Consider the following 7,863-nt stretch of genomic DNA (forward strand, 5'->3'; position numbering starts at 1 on the left):
TTTCAGTGGTAAGCATCCCTATGCTAATCATATCATCTATATGATTCATGATCGACCTTTCGGTCTCATGTGTTCCGAGGCCATGTCTGCACAGGCTAGGCTCGTCAAGCTTAACCCGAGTGTTCCGCGTGCGCAACTGTTTTGCACCCGTTGTATGTGAACGTTGAGTCTATCACACCCGATCATCACGTGGTGTCTCGAAACGACGAACTGTAGCAACGGTGCACAGTCGGGGAGAACACAATTTCGTCTTGAAATTTTAGTGAGAGATCACCTCATAATGCTACCGTCGTTCTAAGCAAAATAAGGTGCATAAAAGGATTAACATCACATGCAATTCATAAGTGACATGATATGGCCATCATCACGTGCTTCTTGATCTCCATCACCAAAGCATCGGTACGATCTTCTTGTCACCGGCGCCACACCATGATCTCCATCAATGTGTTGCCATCGGGGTTGTCGTGCTACTCATGCTATTACTACTAAAGCTACATCCTAACAAAATAGTAAACGCATCTGCAAGCACAAACGTTAGTATAAAGACAACCCTATGGCTCCTGCCGGTTGCCGTACCATCGACGTGCAAGTCGATATTTACTATTACAACATGATCATCTCATACATCCAATATATCACATCACATCGTTGGCCATATCACATCACAAGCATACCCTGCAAAAACAAGTTAGACGTCCTCTAATTTTGTTGTTGCATGTTTTACGTGGTGACCATGGGTATCTAGTAGGATCGCATCTTACTTACACAAACACCACAATGGAGATATATGAGTTGCTATTTAACCTCATCCAAGGACCTCCTCGGTCAAATCCGATTCAACTAAAGTTGGAGAAACTGACACTTGCCAGTCATCTTTGAGCAACGGGGTTACTCGTAACGATGAAACCAGTCTCTCGTAAGCGTATGAGTAATGTCGGTCCAAGCCGCTTCAATCCAACAATACCGCGGAATCAAGAAAAGACTAAGGAGGGCAGCAAAACGCACATCACCGCCCACAAAAACTTTTGTGTTCTACTCGAGAAGACATCTACGCATGAACCTAGCTCATGATGCCACTGTTGGGGAACGTCGCATGGGAAACAAAAATTTTCCTACGCGCACGAAGACCTATCATGGTGATGTCCATCTACGAGAGGGGATGAGTGATCTACGTACCCTTGTAGATCATACAGCAGAAGCGTTAGTATACGCGGTTGATGTAGTGGAACGTCCTCACGTCCCTCGATCCGCCCCGCGAACAATCCCGCGATCAGTCCCACGATCTAGTACCGAACGGACGGCACCTCCGCGTTCAGCACACGTACAGCTCGACGATGATCTCGGCCTTCTTGATCCAGCAAGAGAGACGGAGAGGTATAAGATTTCTCCGGCAGCGTGACGGTGCTCCTGAGGTTGGTGATGACCTCGTCTCAGCAGGGCTCCGCCCGAGCTCCGCAGAAACGCGATCTAGAGGTAAAACCGTGGAGATATGTGGTCGGGCTGCCGTGGCAAAGTTGTGTCAAATCAGCCCTAAAACCTCCGTATATATAGGGGGAAGAGGCGGAGCCTTGCCTTGGGGTCCAAGGACCCCGAAGGGCTTCGGCCGAGCCAAGGGGGGCAACCCTCCCCTTCCAAACCGAGTCCAACTAGGTTTGGAAGGAGGAGTCCTTCCCCTTTTTTTTCTTTTCTCTTTGATTTTCTTCCTATGGCGCATATGGCCTTCTTGGGCTGTCCCACCAGCCCACTAAGGGCTGGTGCGCCACCCCCAAGGCCTATGGACTTCCCCGGGGTGGGTTGCCCCCCCCGGTGAACACCCGGAACCCATTCGTCATTCCCGGTACATTCCCGGTAACTCCGAAAACCTTCCGGTAATCAAATGAGGTCATCCTATATATCAATCTTCGTTTCCGGACCATTCCGGAAACCCTCGTGATGTTCGTGATCTCATCCGGGACTCCGAACAACATTCGGTAACCAACCATATAACTCAAATACGCATAAAACAACGTCGAACCTTAAGTGTGCGGACCCTGCGGGTTCGAGAACTATGTAGACATGACCCGAGAGACTCCTCGGTCAATATCCAATAGCGGGACCTGGATGCCCATATTGGATCCTACATATTCTATGAAAATCTTATCGTTTGAACCTCAGTGCCAAGGATTCATATAATCCCGTATGTCATTCCCTTTGTCCTTCGGTATGTTACTTGCCCGAGATTCGATCGTCAGTATCCGCATACCTATTTCAATCTCGTTCACTGGCAAGTCTCTTTACTCGTTCCGTAATACAAGATCCTGCAACTTTCACTAAGTCACATTGCTTGCAAGGCTTGTGTGTGATGTTGTATTACCGAGTGGGCCCCGAGATACCTCTTCGTCACACGGAGTGACAAATCCCGGTCTTGATCCATACTAACTCAACTAACACCTTCGGAGATACCTGTAGAGCATCTTTATAGTCACCCAGTTACGTTGCGACGTTTGACACACACAAGGCATAAATCTCCGGTGTCAGTGAGTTATATGATCTCATGGTCATAGGAATAAATACTTGACACGCAGAAAACAGTAGCAACAAAATGACACGATCAACATGCTACGTCTATTAGTTTGGGTCTAGTCCATCACGTGATTCTCCTAATGACGTGATCCAGTTATCAAGCAACAACACCTTGTTCATAATCAGAAGACACTGACTATCTTTGATCAACTGGCTAGCCAACTAGAGGCTTGCTAGGGACGGTGTTTTGTCTATGTATCCACACATGTAAATGAGTCTTCATTCAATACAATTATAGCATGGATAATAAACGATTATCTTGATACAGGAATCATAATAATAACTATATTTATTATTGCCTCTAGGGCATAATTCCAACATTATGAAATCAAATATATCAAAAAACCATTGCAGAACATATGACCAAATGAATACAAGTTCAACATCACATTAAAGCCAAAGAACAGTAGTGATCAAATGTTATTATTGCAAAAAATAAATACATAAAGTTCTCTCATAAAACAACATACAACTATGTAAAACATTTAAATGCAACAACAAACGCGATCAAAATCGCAACTAAGGTAACAATTGACCCAACAGCATAATGATACCAAGCCTCTTTATCAATGGCCTATTTTCTAATATTCCTAATCTTCAAGCGCATTTCATCCATCTTCAAGCGCATTGCATCCATCTTCAACCGCATCGCATCGATCTTCATCTTGCGATCATCGATGACATCGGTGACATGCAACTCTAGTTCCATATTCTTATCCTCAATTATTTTCAATTTTTTCTTCAAGTATTTGTTTTCTTTTTCAACCAAATTTAACTTCTCGACAAGAATTTTTATGTGGGTTGGAATTTACGGTTCACATACCTCCTAGATTAAAAAAATATATGTCATAATTGTCATAAACACTAAATAAAACAAATAGTTATAAAAGATAATATATACCACATCCGAATCATAGACAGGATGAGGGCCGACGGAGGCGAATACCAAAACCATCGCACCATATAATAACAAAAAATAATGAAAGTGAGTAATTTATACAAGTATGTATGTAAATCATACAAGTAAGATTTTTTTAATTTTAAAAAGAAGATAAGAACAAGAGGCTCACCACGGTGGTGCTCGCAGTTGGTGCACGCCAAACCTAGACAAATGTTAAGGAAAATGGAGCTTGGAGGTCGAGCTTGGAGAGGAGAAAGCTTAAGTAGAGTGGCTCGGGCATTTCATCGAACACGTCATGTGCATGAACTAGAGTGGCAAGAGCATGGCATGGTCACACTTCAACAACCAAAAAACAGGGGATATGGTGGGCAGGGGCGAGGGTTTATATAGGCAAAACTTTAGCCCCGGTTCTTTCCACGCCCCGGGACTAAAGGCCCCTGCTTCCCGCCTTCTGGTCAGCCGAAAAAGGGCCTTTAGTCCCGGATCGTGGCTCCACCCGGGACTAAAGGGGTGTCTTTAGTCCCGGTTCGAGCCACGCCCCAGGACTAAAGGCCCCTGCTTCCCGCCTTCTGGTCAGCCAAAAAAGGGCCTTTAGTCCCGGTTCATGGCTCCACCCGGGACTAAAGGGTCTTTAGTCCCGGATCGAGCCACGAACCGGGACTAAAGATCCACCTGTATAAGCGGGAGTTAGAAAATTTCGAACCCAAATCGTCCATTTCTCTTCTTCTTCCTCTCGTTCTCCTGCCCGGCGCGGCAAGCGACGAACTCGACGACGCCGTCAGGCTGCCCGCCATCCTGCTCGCCGCCGCCTGCCGTCCTCCTCGCCGTCGCCGTCGTCCTGCTCGCCGCCGCCGTCCTGCTCGCCGCGCGCCGCCCTCCTCGCCGCACGCCGCCCCGTCCTCCTCGCCGCTCGCCGCCGCCGTCCTGCTCGCCGCGCGCCGCCCTCCTCGCCGCACGCCGCCCCGTCCTCCTCGCCGCTCGCCGCCGCCGTCCTGCTCGCCGCGCGCCGCCCTCCTCGCCGCACGCCGCCCCGTCCTCCTCGCCGCGCGCCGTCGACACCTCCGGCCGGTAAGCCCCACGCCCCCTCCTGCCCAACACTCCGGCCAGCACAAGCAAAGAAGAAAAAGGAGAAGAAAGGAAGAAAAAGGAGAAGAAAGGAAGAAAAAAGAGAAGAAAAGAAGAAAAAGGGGAAGAAAGGAAGAAAAAGGAGAAGAAAAGAAGAAAAAGGAAAAGAAAGGAAGAAAAAGGAGAAGAAAAGAAGAAAAAGGAGAAGAAAGGAAGAAAAAGGAGAAGAAAGGAAGAAAAATAGAAGAAAGGAAGAAAAAGGAGAAGAAAGGAAAAAAGGAGAAGAAAGGAAGAAAAAGGAGAAGAAAGGAAGAAAAAGGAGAATAAGAAGAGGAGGAGAAGAAAAGAAGAAAAAGGAGAATAAGAAGAGGAGGAGAGGAGAAGAAGAGGAAAAATAGAAGAAGAGGAGAGGAGAAGTAGTAGAAGAAGAGGAGAAGTAGAAGTAGAAGAAGAAGTAGAAGAAGAGGACAAATAGAAGAAGAGGAAAAATTAGTTTAGGGTTACAAGAAGAAGAACTATTTTTTTGTCATTTAATTTTGCTATTGTATAGTGTATATGCTTAAGTGTTAATAGTGTTTCTTAGATTATTGCTTAATTTTGCTATTGTATATGCTTAAGTGTTAATAGTTTAATTTTTCTATTGTATATGCTTAAGTGTTAATAGTTTATTTTTAGCAAGAAAATTAATAGAACTAGTTTAATTTTGCTATTGTATATGCTTAAGTGTCCGGGACTGGGCTCCGCCCGGCTGGTATTTTAGAGTTTAGGTTCTAACCAAGACCCGGGACTAAAGGTCCTCCTATATAAAACGAGCCTTCGAAGTTTCCAACCCCTCTTATATAGTTTGTTAGTTTATTAGTTAATCAAATGTCCGTTTTTTGCAGAACTATGGATCCACATATCAGGAACCTCGAAGAGGAAGAACTTCTCGAAGATATAATCAAAGATGGCCCCGACGTTGAACCAGCTGAATCTCCGACATCATATCTAAACGACTCCGGATATGGAATGGAGGTCGAGCGACACAAAGATGAAGCCGATGGGGCAGGAGATAGGTCCAATGATGGAGAAGGTGATAGCTCCACTGATGGAGAAGCCGGTGGAGAAGCCGGTGAAGAAATAATAAAGTCCGGCGAGGTATACATATGAAGTTCGACAATCACTTGTAATATGTGAAAAATATTGGAGATAGCTCTATATTGTATACATATACATTCATTTGACGAATGTTTCTCCCTCTTAGGCCTCCACATCGAGCAAATCTACGAAACGAGGCCCGACTAGAAAGTTGGATGCACGGACGCATTACACCTTTGAGGTGATAATGCCTACGGGTGAACCCAAGCTTCCTAAGAATGTTGCTGACACATTCAAGAAGCAATGCGGAGTTCTCGTTAGGGATCACGTCCCGATCAGCGTTCGGGAGTGGAACAAGCGCAAAGGGGCAGCCGATAGTGACTATGTCGCCGAAAGGTATAAAGATAATCTTTGGAATGATCTCATGTCACATTTCAACCTGCCAGAATGTGAGAATGAAGAGCCGAACTGTTCCGTAGCTGGAAGAAGAAGCTATGGAAAAACTATCTGAAGACAAAGAAAGTGCCAGTATTCGAGGGGTATCTAGCCAAGCAGGCGAATCACTGGAAGGAATTTCAAGAGTACAAGGAGTCAGAAGATGCCCAGGCATTATCAGAAAAGAACAAGATAAATGCCGACAAGAAGAAATATCACCACAAGCTGGGGCCAGGGGCTATGAGACTGCCATCCCAAAGTGAGAAAAGAAAGAGCAAGATCTGATAGATAAAGGCATCGTACCTGAACCACTCCGTGGTGAGTGGGAATTGAGAGCAATAAATTGGTTCCTTGCGCATGGTGGGTCGTACGACGAAAAAACAGGGGACCTCATCTGCAATGACAATCTTAGGATACCCAGGGAGAACGGTCGCAAAGCGCAAACGGTCGCCCCTCTCAAAGGTACGTCTGCTAATCTTCCTATCAGACCTTATGACTTAGACCATAAGCGTGATGACTATACACGTACATTGCAGAAGGAAGTGAAAAAGAGCAGTTCAACTACAAGCAAGAAAAAATCAGACGTTCCTCAGCTTGGACAACAGGCCAAACAGTCGATCCCACCCCTCAAGGTGTTAACCGAGAATGTCCCCCCTCCGGTGCAGGGGCTAGCTTTAGAAACAGCAAAGGAGTTGGCGGCTCAATGTGGTATCTCGGTTGAAGAATTGATGTCTTCCCAAGACGACAAGATACCCAAGGCTGTGATAGCCCCTAAGCCAAAGTTTGTCATGGGTGAGCCTTTGGTCAGCAAAGATGATCTCCCAACAAATATGTGTTACTTGCATACATGGTACTTAAGTGAATCAAAGAAGGGGAGAACGATGATCGTGCTGAGTGTGCCACGGGAGTACTACGGCCGCCCCGAAGAAATCCATATCGACTTTGATGAACTCTTCCAGATGTACAATGTCGGCGCCCTCGACAAATCGCTTATGAGTTGCTATTGTCTGTAAGTTTTTCAATTCGTTCTCTACATATAACTTGTTTAGTTATTTCAATTCATTGTCTATATATAACTTGTACTCTATTATGCAGAATGAAGATTCTGGATTGTAAAAGTAAGAGAATCATAAATATTGGGTTTATTGACCCAGATAAAATACATATAACGACGCTAACTAATTATCCCAAGGAGACGGAGGAAAACCTTCTAAGGTTTCTAACAGATCAAAATTTCTGTGACCACATATTGTTTCCATACAACTTCAAGTGAGGGTCTTTACTCTGTTGTGTCCATTCACTTATAAGTGTAATTGATAAGTTACTGACACACACACACACACACATATATATATATACATGTGCAGCTTCCATTGGATTCTGTTGGACATTCAAATTGATAAGGGAAGAATTGATGCCTTCGACCCATTATCGAGACCCTTGCAACAGTTCCAAAGCTTGCAGGACATGCTCCAAGGGTAATTTTAATCATTCTTGCGCTCTATCGGTCTCTTTCGATGATTTTCTGATATATCAATTAATGAAAAACTTAGCAAATCATTATCCTTGTCGGACAGGGTTTGGAAGCGGTTCAAGTGCGTGACTCCCGGTAAATTTCCTGAGAAGCTGACCTTTAGAGCGGCTCAGGTAAGTAGTAGTATGATATACTTCTATTAATTTTCAATACATTTATGATGCTAGATTATTATTTTGATTATATATATTCTATTCTCGTAAAGTGCGACCAGCAGCCACGGGGAACACATCTATGCGGATACTATGTTTGCGAGACCATTCGCACGTTTACCTCTGAGCTCAAGGAG

This window comes from Hordeum vulgare, chromosome 2H, assembly GCF_904849725.1.
Source record: "Hordeum vulgare subsp. vulgare chromosome 2H, MorexV3_pseudomolecules_assembly, whole genome shotgun sequence".
Lineage (NCBI taxonomy): Eukaryota > Viridiplantae > Streptophyta > Magnoliopsida > Poales > Poaceae > Hordeum > Hordeum vulgare.